Raw genomic sequence first — 25,231 nt, 5'->3', positions numbered from 1 at the left:
ATTTTATTAGAAGAGAGTTAGGGATGTTAATTTGTCCGAATGTATGAATTTGTTGTATATCTTTTTCGAACTTTCTCGATTCTTTAAATAAGACTTTCATGAAATCCGAAATATCAATCTACTTGGCATCAAATTTACTTCATACAAACTTAGTGATTGTGTTTATACACTTAGTCCCTTCACTCATTCATTAACAAAATTTTTTAAATTAGTGTGAAGTTTAGTCCATTCCGAATGAATGGTCTCTCACGGATTTGACTCTTATGAATTTTTAATGAGAAACGAATTTGATTTACGAAGGTTTATTCATGGAATTTCTTTTATCCTTTATATGATAGTTTTTTTTTATGAATTCTTTCTTACTCTTCTCATGAAAGAATTTTTATGAATTTTTAAGTATGAGAGGATCACTTGTAAGAACGAGGATTTGGTTTCACATGAATATTTTGATCATTTTCATGAATCTTTTTTTTTTCTTAATTGAAGTATAATTTAATGAAACTCATTTTAACTTGGTTCAAATCATTTCACAAATTTGGTTCTTAATGGATTCCCTCCTTATCTTCCATTCCTCTTCTTCATGTAAAGTTTTGATGACAAAGGAAGAAAAATAATATCAAAATATGATAAATTGATGAAAATATATAAAATATATTGCATAAAAAATACTTGAATGCTTGATAAATGTCTTGTTGGAATAACTGAGCAATGGGTTCCGCCGGTTGGGGCTTCGAGCTATCAGAGCGGACATGGTGACTTTGGGGGGACGATCGCGGAACGTCTTCGTCTTGTTTTTGAAGGATGGTGATAGAAGCGTGTGGCTGAGCTCCCTCAACAGGTCCATAAGAGAGACGTTGGACAAGGTAGCTTCTTTGGGTGGGCCGCAGTCCAACGTATTCATGAGCAGGAGACGCAAAGCCATGCGATCGCATTAGGGTATCTCTGTAGGACATGCATTATCGTGTGCTTTGATGGCGCCATTCTTGTTATGTCGACTGATCCCATTTAGTCAATGGTTGGACGCAATATGTTGTTTACGTAAAGTATGTAAGTTTTATATATTCTTAATTTTTGGTTATCCGCGATACATTGGTAGTTATTAGAAATAGAAAATTTTAATGCGATGATACCAAATAAAACAAATCGTGGCTGTAGTTTAGTGGTTATAATTCCACGTTGTGGCCGTGGAGACCTGGGCTCGAATCCCAGCAGCCACAGTATTAACTTCCTTTTTGTAATCAACATTTTTAATCATTCACTTCAGCCGCCTGTAAGCAAACAAAATGACACTATCCTATCGAATGTTTAAATCCAAAATCTTATGAAGCTCTTTAATTTTTCCATCTGCCTTGTCAAAGAGTGACAATATTCCTTTGTTTTTTCTTTTTTTTATAAATGTGTTTTAGCATTTCCTTAGCCTGAAAGAAAATTTTAATAATAAATAGAGTCATAAATATTCCAAACTCATATATGTGGAGCGAAGCAATCGGAATTAGTGTGGATTGCATCGATTTGATCACGAGGTTTCATGCTTACAAATCGTAAATTTTATTACCGAAAACGTGACGTAGTTAAACAATGAAATGTTCAAGATTTGAGTAATAAAATCAATCGATAGTGTTGATGATTTGATATGCGTTTTGAGTGACGTAGGTAGCTTCGATCAAGGAGAGATAATCGAAGCAGGAAGATAATCGAAGGATCGAGTTATGAATATCGAGTATCTAAAGAGCTGGATATTATTTCATGCTCCCAGCTTGGGATGGTTTACGTCTCTACAAGACAGGATAATTTTTAGGTACCCATTTACTTTTAGGTGCCTCAAAAACGGATCTACATTGTTTATCATGTTGCATAGAGTTTATCATGGTTCCTTTAGGAATCGAAATTAATTTGTTCGGACTAATTTTCTTGAATGGACAATAATGCGTTTTGTGTCAATGTTTACAACAAAAGTTGCATTTGCTTTGGTGTTGAACATATAGGATGGGGCCTTTTATGAAGGTGGTTGGATTTTGGTGAGGATTTCTCACAAATCCGATTCCACTTCTTTTGGGAACGTGACCCTTGTTTGTAAGGATCATTTTTAGAGACTTGCTACCAACCTCGAATTTCTTCAAGGTGTCCTTAAATATCAAGTTTTCCTTTTGGATAGTTTCTAGATTATGGCATTTTATACAAGAACCTAAACTATCATGATATTCAGTTTTTAACTTATCAAAATTACAAGTAAGACTATCATGCTCCTTTTTTAGCAATTTATATTTTCTACTAATAATCTTGCATTCATCAAATAAGTCATGGAGGCATTTAATAACTCATCAAATGATAAATCTGCATCAATTAAATTTGTTACCTCCTCTCCGATGGCCATTAAGACGTAATGAGCAACTTGCTCGGTGTTGGACTCCTCTTCTTCGGACGCGCTCAAGTCATCCCACGTTGCTTTGAACGCCTTCTTCTTTGATGTTCTCTTCTTGGCTTGGGGACAATCACTTTTGTAGTGTCCCGGCTTTTTGCACTCGTAGCAAATAACTTGGTCCTTTTTGGGTTCAAGTTTATTTTTTGTGTCATTTTTAAACTTGTTTCTTTTAATGAATTTTTTGAATTTCCTTGTTAGAAGTGCCAAGTCATCGTCACAGTCCTCATCACTTAGAGTTTTCTCTCAAGTAGTCATCTAAAGTTCTAAGTGTCATATCCTTCCTATTCTTTGGAAGGATGTCTTCTTGCTCTTCATGAGCCTTGCATGTCATTTCATAGGTCATTATTGACCCGATTAGTTCTTCAAGAGGGAAGTTGATTAAATCTTTAGCCTCTTGAATAGTAGTGACTTTAGGGTCCCAATTCTTAAGAAGAGATCTTAGAATCTTATTTACTAGCTAAAAATCCAAAAAACTTTTGCCGAGTCCTTTTAGACCATTGACGACATCCGTGAAACGGGTGTACATGTCGCCAATAGTCTCGCTCGGTTTCATTCGGAAAAGTTCGAAAGAGTGTATCAAAAGGTTGATTTTTGACTCTTTCACTCTACTTGTGCCTTCGTGAGTCACTTCGAGTGTATGCCAAATATCAAATACAGTTTCACAAATCGAAACACGATTAAACTCATTTTTATCAAGCGCACAAAATAAGACATTCATAGCCTTTGCATTAAGAGCGAAAGTCTTCTTCTCCAATTCATTTCAAACGATCATTGGAAGAGAAGACTTCGAAAATCTATTTTCGACAAGATTCCAAAGTTTAAAATCCATTGAAATAAGGAAGATCCTCATTCGGGTCTTCTAATAGGTGTAGTCCATCCTATTGAACATGGGTGGACATGTAATAGAATGGCCCTCTTGGTTTCCGGCGTATGCCATCTCTCTTGGGTTTTAATCTGTTTAAGAGTTAACCCCGCTCTGATATCAATTGTTAGGATCAAGAGCACTAAGAGGGAGGGGGGTGAATTAGTGCAGCGGAAAACTTTCGACAATTAAAACTGTGTTCGTATGATAAGAGCGATTTCGGTAGAAAAGCCGATTCGTAAATCACTTTAACTTGTGATCAAGCAAGATGCAGTTAAAGCAAGTCTATGAAGGTTGTTTGCAGTTGTGATGGAAATCAAAATGTAAGCGCAAACTGAAATATGATATTCATACGATAAAACTGATTTACGTCTAAACACCGATTCAAAAAATACTGAACTTTGAAACATGATCGTAAATGCGCAGAAGACAGTAAGCTATTGAGGAGGTTCGCAGTAAAGATAATATGCTCAAAGTAAATGCAAACCAAAGAGCACCATAATTTTAGAGTGGTTTGGTCAATCTTGACCTACATCCACTTCTGGCTTCCTCCACCGATGAGGTCATCGACGTCCATTAGAGGCCTTCCTTCAATAAGCGAAGGCCAACCACCCTTTTTATAGTTTCACTCCTTTTGACAGGCTTAGGAGACAACCCTTACAGAATTTTCTTTCCTCTCTTGACAGATCAAAACTTGGAAGAAAAGAGGAAGGAGAACTTTTAACTCATACAACACTTTTGAGCTCTAAAAATCATAGAGTAAGATCAGGATTTCGGTGGTTTTTGGTTACTCTATCATTGCTGAAAGGGTGGGGTATTTATAGGCCCCAACCCAGTTTGAATTCCGAGCTCAAAACTGTCAATTCCCGGAATTCCGGGATCTGGCGGTTGCACTGCCTGACTGGGGCGATTGCACCGCCTGGCAGAGCTCGAAGACTGAGCCTCTGGGTGGTGCTACCTCCTGTTAGGGGCGATTGCACCTCCTGCTAGAGCTCGGAGACCGAGCTCAGGCGGTTGCACCTCTATCAGAGGTGGTTGCACTGCCTAGCCAGAGCTCGGAGACTGAGCCCTGGGCGGTGCCACCGCCGACCTAGGCGGTGCCACCTCTAGCCAAGTAATCTGGGTCCGAATGGGCTGATCCATTCGGCCCAACTTGGGTCTATCAAGGGCCCAATTGCCCCAAGATTAAGTTAATGGGATTACCTCCCATTTCTAACTTAATCATCGTGCTAACTACAAATTTTTTAAGGCATTTACTGCAACTTGCTCCGGTGCGTCAATCGCTTCTTCCGGCGAGCTTCCGGCGAACTTCCGGCGAACATCCGACGAACCTTCGGCGATGCTCCGGCGGACTTCCGGCAATCTCCTGGACTTGCGATGATCCACTTGGCGAGTTCCGACGAGCTTCTTTGGCAAGCTCTTAGACTTCTCGGATTTGTTCTCGTAGAACCTCCGACGACCGTCCGGACTTCCGTCGAACTCTCGAAACCCCAACGTGATCATAGTCTTGACTCCGGCGTAACTCCTGCTGCATGTCTTACTTTCATCATAGTTAATCCTGCACACTTATCTCAATATATGGATTAGATAACAAATGACAATTGACGTCATCATCAAAATCCGAGATTCAACACTTGGTATCAAATTTACTTCATACAAACTTATGATTGTGTTTATACACTTAGTCCCTTCACTCATTCATTGATAAATTTTTTAAATTAGTGTGAAGTTTAGTCCATTCCGAATGCATGGTCTCTCACGGATTTGACTCTTATGAATTTTTAATGAGAAATGAATTTGATTTACGAAGATTTATTCATGGAATTTCTTTTACCCTTTATATGATGATTTTTTTTTTATAAATTCTTTCTTACTCTTCTCATGAAAGAATTTTTATGAATTTTTAAGTATGAGAGGATCACTTGTAAGAACGAGGATTTGGTTTCACATGAATATTTTGATCCTTTTCATGAATTCTTTTTTTTTTTTAAGGTATGATTTAATGAAACTCATTTTGACTTGGTTCAAATCATTTCACAAATTTGGTTCTTAATGGATTCCCTCCTTATCTTCCGTTCCTCTTCTTTATGCAAAATTTTGATGATAAAGGAAGAAAAATAATATCAAAATATGATAAATTGATGAAAATATATAAAATATATTACATCAAAAATACTTGAATGATTGATAAATGTCTTGTTGGAATAACTGATCGATGGGTTCCGTCGGTTGGGGCTTCGAGCTGTCAGAGCGGACATGATGACTTTGGGGGGACGATCACGGAACGTCTTCGTCTTGTTCTTGAAGGATGGTGACAGAAGCGTGTGCCTGAGCTCCCTCAACAGTCCATAAGAGAGACGTTGGACATGGTAGCTTCTTCGGGTGCGCCACAGTCCAATGTATTTGTGAGCAGGAGATGCAAAGCCATGCGATCGCAATAGGGTATATCTGTAGGACATCCATTATCGTGTGCTTTGATGGCGCCATTCTTGTTATGTCGACTGATCCCATTTAGTCAATGGTTGGACGCAATATGTTGTTTACGTAAACTATGCAAGTTTTATATATTCTTAATTTTTGGTTATCTGCGATAAATTGGTAGTTATTAGAAATAGAAAATTTTAATGCGAAGATACCAAATAGGACAAATCGTGGCTGTAGTTTAGTGGTTAGAATTCCACGTTGTGGCCGTGGAGACTTGGGCTCGAATCCCAGCAGCCACAGTATTAACTTCCTTTTTGTAATCAACATTTTTAATCATTCACTTCAGCCGCGTGTAAGCAAACAAAATGACACTATCCAATCGAATGTTTAAATCCAAAATCTTATGAAGCTCTTTAATTTTTCCATCTGCCTTGTCAAAGAGTGACAATATTCCTTTGTTTTTTCTTTTTTTTATAAATGTGTTTTAGCATTTCCTTAGCCTGAAAGAAAATTTTAATAATAATTAGAGTTATAAATATTCCAAACTTACATATGTGGAGCGAAGCATTCGGAATTAGTGTGGATTGCATCGATTTGATCACAAGGTTTCATGCTTACAAATTATAAATTTTATTACCGAAAATGTGACGTAGTTAAATAATGAAAAGTTCATGATTTGTGTGATGAAACCAATCGATAGTGTTGATGATTTGATATGCGTTTTGAGTGACGCAGATAGCTTCGTTCAAGGAGAGATAATCGAAGCAGGAAGATAATCGAAGGATCGAGTTATGAATATCGAGTATCCAAAGAGCTGGATATTATTTCATGCTCCCAGCTTGGGATGGTTTACGTCTCTACAAGACAGGATAATTTTTAGGTACCCATTTACTTTTAGGTGCCTCAAAAAATTGATTGCTTATGATTGTGCGGATTTTGCTGGATGTAGATTAGATAGAAAAAGCACATCTGGAACATGTCAATTCTTAGGCAATGCACTTGTCTCTTGGTCTTCCAAGAAATAAAACTCGGTTGCACTATCTACAACCGAAGCCGAATACATTGCGGCTAGTGTATGTTATGCATAAGTTGAATGGATGGATAATATATTAGAAGATTATAAGATTCACCTTAAAAACATTCCCATAAAATATGATAACACAAGTGCAATATGTTTATCGAAAAATTCTATTCAACACTCTCGAACTAAACATATTGACATTAGGCATCACTTTATACGAGATCATGTCGATAATCATGATGTAATCTTAGAGTTTATTGATACAAAATATCAATTAGTCGATATCTTTACAAAACCTTTAAGTGAAGAATAATTTGATTTTATTAGAAGAGAGTTAGGGATGTTAATTTGTCCGAATGTATGAATTTGATGTATATCTTTTTCGAACTTTCTCGATTCTTTAAATAAGACTTTCATGAAATCCGAAATATCAATCTACTTGGCATCAAATTTACTTCATACAAACTTAGTGATTGTGTTTATACACTTAGTCCCTTCACTCATTCATTAACAAAATTTTTTAAATTAGTGTGAAGTTTAGTCCATTCCGAATGAATGGTCTCTCACGGATTTGACTCTTATGAATTTTTAATGTGAAACGAATTTGATTTACGAAGGTTTATTCATGGAATTTCTTTTATCCTTTATATGATAGTTTTTTTTTATGAATTCTTTCTTACTCTTCTCATGAAAGAATTTTTATGAATTTTTAAGTATGAGAGGATCACTTGTAAGAACGAGGATTTGGTTTCACATGAATATTTTGATCCTTTTCATGAATCTTTTTTTTTCCTTAATTGAAGTATGATTTAATGAAACTCATTTTAACTTGGTTCAAATCATTTCACAAATTTGGTTCTTAATGGATTCCCTCCTTATCTTCCATTCCTCTTCTTCATGTAAAGTTTTGATGACAAAGGAAGAAAAATAATATCAAAATATGATAAATTGATGAAAATATATAAAATATATTGCATAAAAAATACTTGAATGCTTGATAAATATCTTGTTGGAATAACTGAGCAATGGGTTCCGCCGGTTGGGGCTTCGAGCTGTCAGAGCGGACATGGTGACTTTGGGGGGACTATCGCGGAACGTCTTCGTCTTGTTTTTGAAGGATGGTGATAGAAGCGTGTGGCTGAGCTCCCTCAACAGGTCCATAAGAGAGACGTTGGACAAGGTAGCTTCTTTGGGTGCGCCGCAGTCCAACGTATTCATGAGCAGGTGACGCAAAGCCATGCGATCGCATTAGGGTATCTCTGTAGGACATGCATTATCGTGTACTTTGATGGCGCCATTCTTGTTATGTCGACTGATCGTAAAGTATGTAAGTTTTATATATTCTTAATTTTTGGTTATCCGCGATACATTGGTAGTTATTAGAAATAGAAAATTTTAATGCGAAGATACCAAATAAAACAAATCGTGGCTGTAGTTTAGTGGTTAGAATTCCACGTTGTGGCCGTGGAGACCTGGGCTCGAATCCCAGCAGCCACAGGATTAACTTCCTCTTTGTAGTCAACATTTTTAATCATTCACTTCAGCCGCGTGTAAGCAAACAAAATGACACTATCCAATCGAATGTTTAAATCCAAAATCTTATGAAGCTCTTTAATTTTTCCATCTGCCTTGTCAAAGAGTGACAATATTCCTTTGTTTTTTCTTTTTTTTATAAATGTGTTTTAGCATTTCCTTAGCCTGAAAGAAAATTTTAATAATAAATAGAGTCATAAATATTCCAAACTCATATATGTGGAGCGAAGCAATCGGAATTAGTGTGGATTGCATCGATTTGATCACGAGGTTTCATGCTTACAAATCGTAAATTTTATTACCGAAAACGTGACGTAGTTAAACAATGAAATGTTCAAGATTTGAGTAATAAAATCAATCGATAGTGTTGATGATTTGATATGCGTTTTGAGTGACGTAGGTAGCTTCGATCAAGGAGAGATAATCGAAGCAGGAAGAATCATATTGGGCTGGAGCAAACATGTCAGAAGATTGGACATCGGGCCGTAGAATCGGTCGACGTATCGGTAGAAGGCTTCGGGCCGTGAATTCGGGCATCAGGCCAAGAAGAAAGGATATTGCGCTAAGGATATCGGAGTTGCCGAGGTCAACTGACCGATTGGGTAATAGGCCGCAAGAGAGGACGATGCGCCGAAGATTCGGACGAAGCGTCAAAGAACTAATGACGTAGTTAAACAATGAAAAGTTCTAAAATTTGAGTAATGAAATTAATCGATAGTGTTACTGATTTGATATGTGTTTTAAGTGACGCAGGTAGCTTCGATCAAGGAGAGATAATCGAAGCAGGAAGAATCATGTTGGGTCAGAACATACATGTCAAAAGATTGGACATCGGGCCGGAGGATCGGTCGACGTATCGGCAAAAAGCTTCGAGCCGTGAATTTGGGCATCGGGCCAAGAAGAGTAGATATTGTGCCAAGGATATCGGAGTTGCCAACGTTAACTAACCGATTGGGTAATAGGCCGCAAGAGAGGACGATGCGTCGAAGATTCGGACGAAGCGTCAAAGAACCAATGATGTAGTTAAACAATGAAAAGTTCTAAGATTTGAGTAATGAAATCAATCGATAGTGTTATGTTAGGACTCTAGCTTGGAGAGTCCTAATTGAGAGGGACATTCATGTAAAAATGTTAGGACTCTAGCTAGGAGAGTCCTAATTGAGAGGGACATTCTGTTAGGACTCTAGCTAGGAGAGTCCTAATTGTGATGGGCATTCATGTAGGAGGTTTTTTCTTAGAGAAGAATTAGGAGTTGTAAGGGAATAGGAGTATTGAGTAGGAGTCCTATTAGGAGTTGGTTAGAAGTAAGAGTCTTAAGTAGGAGTCCTATTAGGAGTTAGGGTTTAGAAGCCCTATAAATAGCCATGTATTCCTTCTCTTTTCTTAAGCAATAGATGAATCTTTTCTGCAGCCTTTGAGCAGCAACTTGGAGGGAGGAACCCCTATAGAGTTTCAAGGAGACCGATCCCCTAAAAAGATCAACCCCAAGTTTAGAATCTGCAAGGGTTCTAACACCTGGTATCAGAGCAGCGTTCTTGGCGTCTCGCTGCCCTTCCACAGCCATCCATCAACCCTCCACAACCATCCAAAGCAATTCCCACAATTGCTTAAAAGATCGTCACCGAATTCCGCCATCATCTCCACCACCGCGGATCATCCTTTGATCTCCTCGTGAATTGCAACAGGTTCTGGTTTCCTACCTTACTGCTGCTGCAATTTAGTTATCCTTATTCGAAAATCTAAAAAAAAAATTGTTCCTATATTGCTGCATAAACTTTTCATCACAAAGTTTTCATCTCTACGACGAAAGATACATTGCAGAATTCCAGCCGCATAGCACCATCTGTTTGATCTTGCTACTGTGCTTTTTCTATCCAAATTTCTATGAAATTTTTATTACATCTTTGACACTTTCTAACAGTAGATTTTCCTTTCGTTTCATCAAAAAATTCTCAATATAAACTACTGATCTTTTATGTCCAATCTGCTGCACTTGAATTGCAGAATTCAAGCCGCATAGCACCATCTGTTTGATCTTGCTACTGTGCTTTTTCTATCCAAATTTCTACGAAATTTTTATGATATCTTTGACACTTCCTAACAGTATATTTCCCTTTGGTTTCATCAAAAAATTCTCAATATAAACTACTGATCTTTTATGTCCAATCTGCTGCACTTGAAAATCTATGCTGCAGAAAATTTCAGCTGCATATCGTTGCCTTAACCCATCTATTTGCAATCTTTTTTGAATGAAATTTCTTATAGACTTCATATATCATCTTGGCTTCCATCTAAGATTGATCTATTAAGAAATTCATCTCTAAAAACGATTTTATGTTGCTGCAAATTTTCATCGTAACCCGCTGAAATTTTTCGACGATAATTCTGTAATTGCAATTTGCACCAATTTCTTTGTTGTTATACTGCCGAAATTTTCTTGATTAAATTAGATATCCTTGCTGTCATATAAACTGTGATTTTGCTATCAATTCCCTCCTCAATTCTCTCAAGTTTTTGGTGGAAATTACGTCGAGAAACCGTTGTTTCTTCGACGACAATTCTACTCTTACAAGACAGCACATACTTGCTGCAACTTCCACGGATTTCTGTCAAACCTTTGCTACCATCTACCACAGATCCAAAACTTTCAACCACAGCCCTAAAACTCTACTAAACCACACCCTCAAACTGCACCCAAAACTGCCACAAAACAAGCCTAAATCGTAGCCTACATCCACCAATCCACAACCCTTTTGACCATCACTTCTCTCAACCTATACATGCCTTTAACCTAACAACAAAAGAGAGATCTTAATATCATAGATTTGGAGGCATATATTATGGCATCTAAGGAGGTAATCAATGCTAAATTCGAAGCCTTGGAGGCGCGAATAGAGGATAAGATTCGGATGCTCTTTACCGAACTCAGATTGGGCCGACCACTAAGCCCGAAGAAATCACATCAAGGAGAGAGCTTTGCCCAATCACACCAACCCCAACTATCCATGCATGAGAGTGGACTTCCCTAGATGGGAAGAAGGAGACCCGATTGGTTGGATCTCACGCGCGGAGCGATATTTTCGGTACCACAAAATCGCAGATGCATCTATGGTGAAAATTGCAGCTATACATCTTGAAGGGGATGCTATACAATGGTTTGATTGGTTTGAACATACTTATGGAGTCCTTTCATGGCGACAATTCAAAGAAGGACTGCTGATCCGCTTCAGACCAACCGATTACGAGAATATTGACGAACAACTGGCAAAGATCCGACAAACCTCCACCATTCAGGAGTACCAAACCAGGTTTGAAAGGTTATCTAATCAAAATCATGATTGGTCTCAAAAACAGCTATTGAGGACATTCATTGAGGGCTTGAAGCCGGAGATCCGAGGAGAAGTTAAAGCGCGACAACCGTACACGCTTATGGCAGCTATCTCTTTCGCACGACATCAAGAGGAGCAATTAAACCATGAAGCTCGGAGGACTAGGGTCGCTCCTCAACCAGTAATATTGAAGCCCTCAGCCCCCCCTACCATCGACCAAGTCCCTACACCAAAGAGGTTAACAGGAGAAGAGCTTCGGGAGCGATATGCGAAGGGGTTATGTTGGCATTGTGACGAGCCGTGGAGCCGTGAGCATTGCTGTAGTAAAGGGGGACGTATGATTGAACCGATAGAAGAAGAGGTCATTGAACATCCAAAAGAGAGCCTTGAACATGAAGAAGAAGATGCAGAAGAAGAGCCACAACCGACCGAAGTTACGGTACATACATTAGTTAGCTACTCAAACCCACAAATGATGAAAATTGGAGGCCTTCTCAAACAACAACCAATCACTGTTCTCATCGACACGGGCAGTACTACTAACTTCCTAAATAGTAAGCTTGCTGTTCGGATATCATTACCTATCGAGAATCGCTGCAGGTTTGATGTTAAGGTCACCGACGGACGGATTTTGAATTGTGATCATAGGCGCTTGCAGGAGAAACTATTGCTGCAGGACCAAGAGATAATTGCAGATTTCTTCCTTCTCCCTCTTAACAATCATGAGGCCATGCTCAGAATTAAATGGTTGACGACATTAGGTGATATTTCTTGGAATTTTATGAAACTAATTATGAAATTTTACAGTAAGGAGAAACAGGTGACATTGCACAGGAAACGTGGGGGCGACATAACAACGATTTGCACACAACAAATGGAGAATGTTTTGCATAATGCATGCAGTGGCTTTTTGGTACAACTTGAGCAGCAAACTAAGGGAGAGCCAACAGAATTTGAAGATCCAAATCTACTTCCTTTGCTTGCTAAATTTTCAAATATATTTGACGAACCGCGCAACCTACCTCTTACCTATCGGCATGATCATTGTATAATGATTCTTCCAGGCAAATCTTCAGCAAATGCTCAGCCATATCAGTATCCACATCTCCAGAAGGATGAAATAGAAAGGATTATAAAAGAGATGCTCAAAACAGGAGTTATTCGGCCAAGTTGCAACCTCTACTCTTCGCCGGTGCTACTTGTACGCAAGAAGGACGGAATAAGGCGAATATGTGTTAATTACCGAGCTCTCAATGGCATAATCATTAAGGACAAATACTTTATTCCAATAGTAGATGAATTGCTAGATGAAAGGGAGCACAAATCTTTACAAAGCTGGACCTTTGATCCGGGTATCATCAAATACGAGCATGCGAAGAAGACATACGGAAAACCACCTTTTGAACACACAACAACCACGAATTTTTGCTTTCTTCAACAAAAGGTGGAATATCTTGGGCATATCATATCAGAGGAAGGTGTGGCAGTGGACCCCTTCAAAATTGGAGCAATGCAAAACTGGCCGACCTCGAGAAACATAAAATTGCTACATGGCTTTCTGGGTTTAACAGGCTACTACCGCAAGTTCGTGAAAAACTATGGAAAGATCAGTGCACCACTTACTTCCTTACTAGAAAAAGATGTCTTCCAATGGTTGGACAGAGCCTCCGCTGCCTTTGACAAACTTAAGGCAGCCATGACGACGACGCCGGTGCTAACACTACCAGATTTCAACCGACCCTTCATTATTGAGGCCGACACATCCGGAGTCAGAATTGGAGCCATTCTCATGCAAGATGGTCGACCACTCGCATACACTAGCAAGGCATTATCTCCCTCCGATCAAAATATGTCAACATATGATAAGGAGATGCTCGCCATTGTGCGCGCAGCAACGAGGTGGAGATTGTACTTGATCAGGCGATACTTTCAAATCAAGACCGACCATAAAAGCCTAAAATATCTCTTGGAGCAGAAGATATCTTCCCCCGAGCAGCAAAAATGGGTAACAAAACTTCGTGGATTTGATTTTGAAATAACTTACAAAAAGGGGAAAGAGAATGTTCTTGCAGATGCGCTTTCGCAGCTACCCGAGCAAGTTGAAGTTTCGACCGTTTCACTTCCGACCAGCGACTTCCTTGAGGATATTAAGATGGAATGGCAGGAAGATTCAGATACTAGTAAGATTATAAAAAAATTGGAGGAAGCACCTGCTAGTCATAGGTGCCCAGCAAGCCAATCACCTGAGTGATGGCACGTGTGACTTGATACAGAATCTTTTTGCTTATTATATTATGGCGTATATCACTTTATAACTATTGCATAAATGCATATATATTGTGATGTCCTTGGATTTGTGCAATGGGAATCGGATCGTGATGAGATCACGATAATGAGATCGATTCACCTTTAAATACATATCCTAAATAATCCCGGTCATAGGTTACTCGAGAGGGACATCGTGTTAACCGGATAGACTGGTGTGCTGTATACCCGTCCATATGATGGATGCAGCTGGTCTCATAGCTGCTCGTGTAGGGACACTAGGGATACAGTACAGGTGCTCATTGGAGAATGAGTTCACTGATTGATCCGCTTACGGAATGCTGGATGGTTGATGATGCCTTATTGTCAGACAGCGATTCCATAGTCCTAGTGGTGTATCTGGTCCTTAGACTTGAGACACCAAGGATGTCCTGTATGAGTGCTCCACTCTTTGATACCAGACTTATAGGTTTGACTGTTCTCAGATCTAGTACAGCTGGTCATTGGGAGTGGTAGTCGACCTTACGAGGGCTATTGAGTGTCGACAGAGGATCATCCACTCTCGGCGTCATGAGAGGAATATCCTATGTGTTCTTGCTCAGACAAATCCCTGGCCAGGGTCATTCGGGTTGAGAGAGAAAGAGTTCTCCGGGAGAATCCGATTAGAGCGAGACTCGAGTAGAAACCGTATGGGTCTGACAGCACCATGCTCGATATACGGTCTCTGGGATATTAGATGGATGAGGGACTATAGGTACATGGTAACTGAGGACAAACAGGTCCAATGGATTGGATTCCCCTGTATCGTCTGGGGACTACGGCGTAGTGGCCTAGTACTTCCGTAGTCGATGAGTCGAGTGAATTATTACAGAGATAATAATTCACTAAGTTAGAAGGAGTTCTGACAGGTATGACTCACGGCCAGCTCGATATTGGGCCTAGAGGGTCACACACATATGGTAGGCATTGCGATGAGTAGAGGTTCGGATATGAGATATCCGACGGAGCCCTTGTCTTATTGGATGCAGATCCAATACCCACTAGGGAAAGGACCCATTAGGGTTTTGACACGGGATCTCTATAAATAGGAGGGATTCACAGCCTCATAGGCTAGAGTCTTTGCTTGCCCTTCCTATTCTCCTCTCCCTCTCCACCTCAGAGTAGGCCTGGAGTTTTGAGGAGCGTCGTCGCAACCCTGCTGTGTGGATCACCGCTAGAGAGGAGGACGCTTGATCTCCTTCACCCTCTCCTAAGGATCTGCAAGGAAACAGGGATATACGATCTCCCTAGGTAACACAATCTCTATACGCAGTTTTGTGTTTTTGCGGATTTTTGCGCACCAATCTTCGCACGACGACGAACATCTTTTTGGGGAATCGGGGATTTTTGTTTTCTTGTTCTTCCGCTGCGCATATGATGTCGCCCCCAATGATTTCCTAACAGTGGTATCAGAGCCAGGTTGTTCATGCGAATGATTGGTTTTGAACTGCGTGTATTGTGTTTAGGAAGAATTTTGCCGCCAGAATCGTTGACGCAAAAGCGAGGAAGGACAGCAACAGTTGCTGCCCTCGATCTGCATGCCTGCAGCCAGGCAGCCGCAGCTAGGCAGCACAGCGCCGGCGCATGCGCAAGCGCTGTGCCTGCAGCAGCCGGCCGGCGGTCTGCTTGCAGCAGGCGCCTGCGGCCACTGAGCCGGCGGGCAGAGGCGCCGCGGGGCAGCAGCGCGGGCTGAGGCACCGCAGGGCAGCGGCGCCTGTGGCCGCTGCTCCCACGGGCAAAAACCCCGCAGGGGCGGCCGCCAGCGAGGCAGCACCGCCTGCGGGCGCTGCCTCGCGGGCAGAACCGCCCGCGGAGGCGGCGGCGCCCGCAGGGGCGCCAACCTGCAGGGGCAGCACCGCCTGCGGGCGTTGCCCCGCCGGCAGAACTGCCCGCAGAGGCGGCGACGCCCGCGGGGGCGCCCACCTGCAGCGGCAACGCCGCCAGTGGGCGTGCCGCCCGCAGGCCAGGGCAGCGCCCCGCCCCTCGCCGCACAGGCCGCCGCCGGCAGGGTGGCGGCGGCGGCAGCAGCGAAAGAGAGAAAGGACATTAGGGTTTTCTGGGCAAAAGACAGTTTTGCCCCTCGGAATTTGAGAAATTCCAGTTTCTGTCTTTTGTCCAAATTACGAAAATACCCTTAGGAATTGAGAAATTCCCTACATGTCCCTGATTTCAGAAAAATATTAATTAATTAAAAGGTTTAGTTGATTATTATTTTTATTATTATCTAGTAGTCCTACATGATGATGATTATTTATACATGTGATGTATGATGTGTGGACGGATGATCATGGACCGTGTGATGTGTGTACTTGTGATTATTTTTATTGAGGTCTGCGAACCTCCATTATATTTCTCGTTTATTGTCGGGCCTGCGTGCCTATGATTAAGTTGTAATCACATGAGGAGGCGCAGCGGGAGCGTGGATGCGACAGCGGGACCCACGAGACGGACGATCGTGATGCATGTAGATGCATCAAGATGTCGACGAAACCGACGAGGACGAGATGGACGATCACAGGGCATGGAGATGCACCGTTGCACACATAGATCTTGATGTGAGTGATTAGGCCTACTGGCTCGGGCCTAATCATATTAGGTTGTGGTCCATGATCATCTGATATGATTAATTATACACATACTAGATATGTATATATATTTGCATGCGATGTAGATATATATTAAATATGTATATGTGTGACATGTCATATTAGGAGACCAAATTATAGAAACATCTCTCGATAATATTAAGTCGGTAAACGTGAGGCAATTAGATTGACCCACGTGGCCTTCCATCGTTATGAGTAGGAACCGAATCCCGGTGTAGGTTGAGTTGGTCGAGTCCCTCGAGACTCACCTATATCGCGATTCGCTATCTTGCTTACGACATAGAGATGTCACCGGTGACCTGAGGACATGGTATGCTTGGTCGAGTCCCTCGAGGGTATATCATCAAATCAGACTCATCTTGTAACGAAGGTGTTGACTTAACCGAGCATCATGGTTGGTCGAGTCCCTCGAGGCCATGGTGATTCGGAGGCCGAACAGGACGGGAATCACAAGGAGTTGTGATCGGCAAGAGTTGTCTACCTTTTAGGCTTAGTGTGATTGGTCGAGTCCCTCGAGGTTACACTAAGACGCTGATTGGATCCTGATCCCCACTAGAAGTCTGCCGGAGACTTCCGTTTCACGTGCTGAGGGTGTCGCGTGACTCGTTAGTAAAATAGTGGGAGCATATTAAGATAAAAGTCCATATCTTGATAGTTTACTTCTTGCAAAATCTGCATGTTATTCATTTTGCTACATCTTTATTTTCAGAAAATGTCGTTTTCAAATCCCTTACGTGGCATACTTGATGTCAACCGCCTCACTGGTCCAAATTATACGGATTGGCTCCGTAACTTGAGAATTGTTCTCACAGCGGAGAAAATCGTGTACGTCCTTGATACAGTGATGCCTACGCCCGAAGAAGGGGCAAGCGAGGATGAGATCGCTCGCTACGTGAAGTACATTGATGACTCCACTCTTGCTCAGTGCTATATGTTGGGCTCTATGACTCCAGAGTTACAAAGACAACATGAAAAGATGGATGCCAGATCCATTCTCCTACATGTCCGTAAATTGTTTGAGGAACAGGGAAGGACTCAACGATATGAGATATCCAAGAGCCTTTTCCGCGCTAGGATGACTGAGGGGACACCGGTTCAGAACCATGTCCTAAAGATGATTGAGTGGATAGAGAAACTCACAGGTCTAGGAATGGTCCTAGAGGATAACTTGTGTGTGGACATTGTGCTTCAGTCCCTACCAGATTCCTTTTCACAGTTCATAATGAATTTTAATATGAACAAGCTTGAGGTGACTCTCCCAGAGCTCCTCAATATGTTGAGGGAGGCAGAGAGTACTATTAAGAAAGAGAAGCCAGTTCTCTACACTGGTGAGACCAGAAAGAAAAGGAAAGCAGAAAGGTCCCTTAAGAAGGGAAAGGGCAAGGGCAAACAAGGTAAAGCAAAGGTTGCTAAGAAAGACCCAACAAAGGACAAAGGCCAGTGCTTCCACTGTGGTAAAGATGGGCACTGGAAGAGGAACTACAAAGAGTACCTTGTAGAAAGGGCGAAATAGAAGCTTGGAGAAGCTTCAGGTATATTCATGATCAATCTCCAATTGGCAGATTTTTGTGATAATGCATTGGTATTGGATACCAATATTGCTTATCACATCTACAATTTATTGTAAATTCTAGCAAAGCCGAGGGGAGATTGACGAGAGGAATATTGCATAAAGGTTTGTTTATGCAAGACACTACTCCACATATCATGAATGTAAGTGTCTAAGAGGAAACGAGATGAGGTGAATAATGCATACCTGTGGCATTGTAGGCTAGGTCACATCCATGGAAGAAGGATTCAAAAGTTGCTAAATGATGGATATTTAGATCCATTCGACTATGTGTCATATGCAACTTGTGAGCCTTGCATTCGTGGAAAACTGACCAACTCTCCATTTAGTGGAACTGGAGAGAGAGCCACTGAGTTGTTGGAACTCATACATAGTGATGTATGTGGACCCATGTCAACTCATGCCATTGGAGGTTACTCCTACTTCATTACATTTACTGATGATTTCTCAAGGTATGGATATGTGTACTTAATGAAGTACAAGTCCGAGGCCTTTGAGAAATTCAGAGAGTATAAGAATGAGGTGGAGAACCAGACTGGAAAGAGTATCAAAACTCTTCGATCAGATCGAGGAGGTGAGTACTTAAGTACAGAGTTTACTCACTTCCTCAAGGACCATGGGATATTATCCCAATGGACACCTCCTTATACACCTCAGCTCAATGGTGTCTCTGAAAGGAGAAATCGTACATTATTAGATATGGTACGGTCCATGATGAGTTTCGCTGACCTACCCATCTCATTCTGGGGATATGCCCTAGAAACCGCAGCTTACCTTCTGAACAGAGTTCCAACTAAGTCGGTAGTGTCTACACCATATGAGATATGGAAAGGGAAGAAGCCTGATCTTAAGGTTGTTAAGATTTGGGGCTGTTCTGCCCATGTTAAAAGACACAACCCCGATAAGTTAGAATCAAGGACAAAGCGATGCAAATTTGTGGGATACCCCAAAGAAACTTGTGGGTATTATTTCTATCATCTCGAGGACCAAAAGGTCTTTGTAGCTAAGAGAGCAGTGTTCCTTGAGAAGGAACACATTCTTGGCGGAGACAGTGGGAGAATGATAGAGTTGAGCGAAGTTAGGGAACCAAGCTCAAGCACCACTCTACAGCCCGAGTCTGTTCAGGTACCTAATACACAAGTATCAACTTTACGCAGGTCTGATAGAGTATCCCATCCTCCTGAGAGATATGTGGGACATATTAGAGCAGAGGATGTAGAGGATATTGATCCTCAGACCTACGAGGAGGCTATTATGAGTATAGACTCCGGGAAGTGGAAAGAAGCCATGAATTCTGAGATGGATTCTATGTACTCCAATAAGGTTTGGAACCTAGTTGATGCACCCGAAGGTATTGTACCCATCGGTTGCAAGTGGATCTTTAAGAAAAAGATCGGAGTAGATGGAAAGGTAGAGACCTATAAAGCAAGGCTAGTGGCTAAGGGGTATCGTCAAAGGCAAGGTGTTGACTACGACGAAACTTTCTCACCCGTAGCAATGCTAAAATCCATCAGAATTCTATTGGCTATTGCAGCACACTATGATTATGAGATCTGGCAGATGGATGTGAAAACCGCATTCCTCAACGGGAACCTGGAGGAGGAGGTGTATATGATGCAACCTGAGGGATTCGTGTCCAAGAACTGCCCAGATAAGGTGTGTAGGTTGCTTAGATCCATTTATGGACTAAAGCAAGCTTCCCGAAGTTGGAACATAAGATTTGATGAGGCAATCAGATCTTATGACTTCGTTAAGAACGAAGATGAGCCTTGTGTATACAGAAAGGTAAGAGGGAGCGCTATTAGCTTTTTGGTGTTATATGTGGATGACATCCTCATCATTGGGAATGATGTAGAAATGCAATCCACAGTAAAGACTTGATTATCTAGACACTTCTCCATAAATGACTTAGGGGAAGCATCCTATATCTTGGGGATTAGAATCTATAGAGATAGATCCAAGAGGATGCTTGGCTTGTCCCAGTCCAGGTACATAGAAACCATTGTCAAAAGGTTTGGCATGGAAAATTCCAAAGGGCAAACATGAATATGATACCTTATGCCTCAGCAATAGGGTCTATCATGTATGCCATGCTATGTACTAGGCCTGATATAGCGCATGCTCTGAGTGTCACGAGCAGGTATCAGGCGGATCCAGGCTTGGAGCACTGGAAAGCAGTAAAGTGTATCCTTAAATACTTGAGAAGGACTAAGGATCTTTTACTAGTATATGGAGGTAATAGCCTTAAGGTTGAAGGCTACACTGACTCAAGTTTTCAGTCTGATGTCGATGATAGCAAGTCGAATTCAGGGTATGTGTACACCTTGAATGGAGGAGCAGTGTGCTGGAAGAGTTCCAAGCAAGATACCACTGCTGACTCGACCACAGAGGCGGAGTACATTGCCGCATTAGATGCAGCAAAGGAGGGAGTTTGGGAGTCGATACAGATAGCGACAAGTCGACTTCCTTATATTGCGACAACTATCGGGTGATTACTCAAATAAGGGAACCCGGGTCTCATCAGAAGTGTTCTGAGGAGGTTCCAGCTTATAAGAGAGATCGTAACCCGAGGAGATGTAGTAGTGGAAAGAGTTCCATCCGAAGATAACATTGCAGATCCACTGACAAAGTCGTTGTCTCAGATTGTCTTTGAGCGTCACAGGGGTCTGATGGGGATCAGACACATAGGTGATTGGCTTTAGGTCAAGTGGGAGATTGCTAGTCATAGGTGCCCAGCAAGCCAATCACGTGAGTGATGGCACGTGTGACTTGATACAGAATCTTTTTGCTTATTATATTATGGCGTATATCACTTTATAACTATTGCATAAATGCATATATATTGTGATGTCCTTGGATTTGTGCAATGGGAATCGGATCGTGATGAGATCACGATAATGAGATCGATTCACCTTTAAATACATATCCTAAATAATCCCGGTCATAGGTTACTCGAGAGGGACATCGTGTTAACCGGATAGACTGGTGTGCTGTATACCCGTCCATATGATGGATGCAGCTGGTCTCATAGCTGCTCGTGTAGGGACACTAGGGATACAGTACAGGTGCTCATTGGAGAATGAGTTCACTGATTGATCCGCTTACGGAATGCTGGATGGTTGATGATGCCTTATTGTCAGACAGCGATTCCATAGTCCTAGTGGTGTATCTGGTCCTTAGACTTGAGACACCAAGGATGTCCTGTATGAGTGCTCCACTCTTTGATACCAGACTTATAGGTTTGACTGTTCTCAGATCTAGTACAGCTGGTCATTGGGAGTGGTAGTCGACCTTACGAGGGCTATTGAGTGTCGACAGAGGATCATCCACTCTCGGCGTCATGAGAGGAATATCCTATGTGTTCTTGCTCAGACAAATCCCTGGCCAGGGTCATTCGGGTTGAGAGAGAAAGAGTTCTCCGGGAGAATCCGATTAGAGCGAGACTCGAGTAGAAACCGTATGGGTCTGACAGCACCATGCTCGATATACGGTCTCTGGGATATTAGATGGATGAGGGACTATAGGTACATGGTAACTGAGGACAAACAGGTCCAATGGATTGGATTCCCCTGTATCGTCTGGGGACTACGGCGTAGTGGCCTAGTACTTCCGTAGTCGATGAGTCGAGTGAATTATTACAGAGATAATAATTCACTAAGTTAGAAGGAGTTCTGACAGGTATGACTCACGGCCAGCTCGATATTGGGCCTAGAGGGTCACACACATATGGTAGGCATTGCGATGAGTAGAGGTTCGGATATGAGATATCCGACGGAGCCCTTGTCTTATTGGATGCAGATCCAATACCCACTAGGGAAAGGACCCATTAGGGTTTTGACACGGGATCTCTATAAATAGGAGGGATTCACAGCCTCATAGGCTAGAGTCTTTGCTTGCCCTTCCTATTCTCCTCTCCCTCTCCACCTCAGAGTAGGCCTGGAGTTTTGAGGAGCGTCGTCGCAACCCTGCTGTGTGGATCACCGCTAGAGAGGAGGACGCTTGACCTCCTTCACCCTCTCCTAAGGATCTGCAAGGAAACAGGGATATACGATCTCCCTAGGTAACACAATCTCTATACGCAGTTTTGTGTTTTTGCGGATTTTTGCGCACCAATCTTCGCACGACGACGAACATCTTTTTGGGGAATCGGGGATTTTTGTTTTCTTGTTCTTCCGCTGCGCATATGATGTCGCCCCCAATGATTTCCTAACAGCACCAAGCCCCATGGCTCATTACAATTGGGACTCAAAAGAATTACACTATAAGGGACGCATTGTGCTTGTGATAAATTCTACTTGCATCTTCAATAGCAGATTTTGGACAAAGTTATTCTATATGCAGGGTACTAAATTGAAAAGAAGTACGACATATCACCCACAAACCGACAGCCAACCGGAAGTTTTAAACAGGTGCTTGGAGACAGCCCAAAGCCACCCACCAAATATGACTACCCAAAGAGAACTCCAGACCCAGCCAAGTGCCATTATTGATCGACGGATCGTGACTCGACGATGACGACCCACTAATAAAGTGCTAATACAGTGGGCGAACCTACCAAAAGAAGATGCCACTTGGGAGAACTATGACGACTTGAAGATCAAATTCCCAGAATTCATGAATCATCAGCCTCGAGGACAAGGCTGATTTGAAGAGGGCGGGTCTGTTAGGACTCTAGCTTGGAGAGTCCTAATTGAGAGGGACATTCATGTAAAAATGTTAGGACTCTAGCTAGGAGAGTCCTAATTGAGAGGGACATTCTGTTAGGACTCTAGCTAGGAGAGTCCTAATTGTGATGGGCATTCATGTAGGAGGTTTTTTCTTAGAGAAGAATTAGGAGTTGTAAGGGAATAGGAGTCTTGAGTCGGAGTCCTATTAGGAGTTGGTTAGAAGTAAGAGTCTTAAGTAGGAGTCCTATTAGGAGTTAGGGTTTAGAAGCCCTATAAATAGCCATGTATTCCTTCTTTTTTCTTAAGCAATAGATGAATCTTTTCTGCAGCCTTTGAGCAGCAACTTGGAGGGAGGAACCCCTATAGAGTTTCAAGGAGGCCGATCCCCTAGAGAGATCAACCCCAAGTTTAGAATCTGCAAGGGTTCTAACATGTTACTGATTTGATATGCGTTTGAAGTGACGTAGGTAGCTTCGATCAAGGAGAGATAATTGAAGTAGGAAGAATCATGTTGGGCCGGAGCAAACATGTCAAAAGATTGGACATCGGGCCGGAGGATCGGTCGACATATCGGTAGAAAGCTTCGGGCCGTGAATTCGGGCATCGGGCCAAGAAGAGCGGATATTGCGCCAAGGATATCGAAGTTGCCGAGGTCAATCGACCGATTGGGCAATAGGCCATAAGAGAGGACGATGCGCCGAAGATTCGGACGAAGCGTCAAATAACCAATGACATACCGGACAATATGATTCAAGCTTTGTAATAATTGTCTAGATCGAAGTTGGTTTTTATGTGTGTAGGATTAACTATGAAAGTAAGGCATAAAGCAAAATGAAGTCCCAGAGTTAAGAATGAGATTTCGTTGGGAGTTCGAGAGTTCGTCGGAAGTCTGGACGTTCGTCCGAAGTTCTACCGGAATTGACCGAGAAGTCCTGGAGCTTGCCAAAGAAGCTCATCGGAACTCGCCAAGAAGCTCATCGTAAAGTCCAGGAGCTTATCGGGAGTCTGCCGGAACATTGCCGAGAGATTATCGGAAGTTCATCAGAAGATCGCCGAAAGAAACCTAGACTTACGGACTTATTTAGCTTAGTAAATGTCTTAAATTTTACAATTAGCACATAATTGGAGTGTGATTTGGGAGGTAATTTCATCAACTCTGTTAGGAGCTAACTGGGCCTAAGTTAGGTTGGTTTGGGCCAGATTCAAGGCCCAACCAGAATGTTGAAAGCCCGACCGACAGTGGCATTGCTAGGGCCGGTGGTGGCTTCGCCTAAGAGATAGTGTCCTAGGATTTTTGGGTGATGGTACCGCTGAGAGTGAATGCTGCCAGTGGTGGTATCGCCCCTGTCAAGCGGTGGTATCGCCTAATGACAAACAACGGCGGTAGTACTGTCCAGTAACGGTGGTGGTACCACCAGTACTCAGAAAACCTGGGATGAGACCTTTTTAGGCTCATCGGCTTGAATCAAGTTGATTCAAGTTTGAATCAACTTGAAGCCTGTAAATACCCCTCTCATCCCTGGTTAACTAACACAAGTATTGAGAGTGAAAAAGAAAGAAACGCTGCTGTAATCTTATGTAAACTTCTCTCCTTCTTCTAAGTGTTAGAATAGTTTGAGAGATGAGTAAGTAGGGGTCTAAGGGTTATCTCCTAAACCCGGTAAAAGGAGAAAGAGCTGTAAAAGGTGGTTGGTCTTCGCCTATTGAAGGAAGACCGATAGTGGATGCCGATGGCCTCGACGGAAGAGGAATCGGTAGAGTGGATGTAGGTCACGACGACCGAACCACTATAAAATTGGCATGTTCTTCTCTGGTTTGTATTTCTATTTTTAAGTAATTTACTTTACTGCAAACTACTTTACTTACTGCTTTCAATATATTTTGTACGCGTTCAATTTCAAGTTATCTTTCCGAGATCGGTTTTAATCGTGCAAAAGTTTTTTAGAACCGACGTAGTCTTTACCGCTACACTAATTTACCCCCTCTTAGTGCCGACTCATTCCTAACACTATATTCGTAGGTGACCTACCCCGACCTCTGTAACCTGAGCTGAAACCCGCGCGACTCCTTGTATTCTTCTATGAGTTTCTTGTTCCTTTCAGGAGCGATTTGGCTCTCCTTGGCGAGGGCCTCCTCGACTTTCCTCCCTGACGCACAAGCTACATCCAAGTTTCGGGACAGGTCCAGAAGCTCACCCTCCATCGAGCAAACCCGACGGCGAAGCTCCTTCAGTTGCTCTCGAAGTTCAGCCTACTGCCGCCCTGCATTCTCAAGCTCCAACTTCAGCCATGAGACCTCTCCCTCGAGGTCAGCAGCTCGCTGCTCGGTAGCTGCGATAGCCTCCGGCCCCGGCCCCGCCTTCAGTTCTTCAATTTGGCCACGGACCTCGGCGATTTTATCACCCAGGCCGCTGATTATTCGACCAACGTCCTACACTTGATCTACAAGCGCCATATAATAGTGCTTGTTCTACGTAGAAAAACAATCAGGAAT

General features: G+C 42.2%; 3 non-coding genes across 3 annotated transcripts; all 3 read left to right on the top strand.

Annotated features, from left to right (window-relative positions):
* The first annotated feature begins 1,145 nt into the window (after positions 1–1,145).
* Positions 1,146–1,217, top strand: TRNAH-GUG (transfer RNA histidin (anticodon GUG)). The gene has a single exon. It is a non-coding gene; the product is annotated as a tRNA-His (tRNA).
* Positions 1,218–5,935: 4,718 nt separating this feature from the next.
* Positions 5,936–6,007, top strand: TRNAH-GUG (transfer RNA histidin (anticodon GUG)). The gene has a single exon. It is a non-coding gene; the product is annotated as a tRNA-His (tRNA).
* Positions 6,008–8,154: 2,147 nt separating this feature from the next.
* TRNAH-GUG (transfer RNA histidin (anticodon GUG)) lies at positions 8,155–8,226 on the top strand. The gene has a single exon. It is a non-coding gene; the product is annotated as a tRNA-His (tRNA).
* The last annotated feature ends 17,005 nt before the right edge of the window (positions 8,227–25,231 follow it).

Source organism: Musa acuminata, chromosome BXJ1-3 (assembly GCF_036884655.1).
Source record: "Musa acuminata AAA Group cultivar baxijiao chromosome BXJ1-3, Cavendish_Baxijiao_AAA, whole genome shotgun sequence".
Classification (NCBI taxonomy): Eukaryota; Viridiplantae; Streptophyta; class Magnoliopsida; order Zingiberales; family Musaceae; genus Musa; species Musa acuminata.
This window is presented reverse-complemented; position numbering and strand designations above follow the sequence as displayed.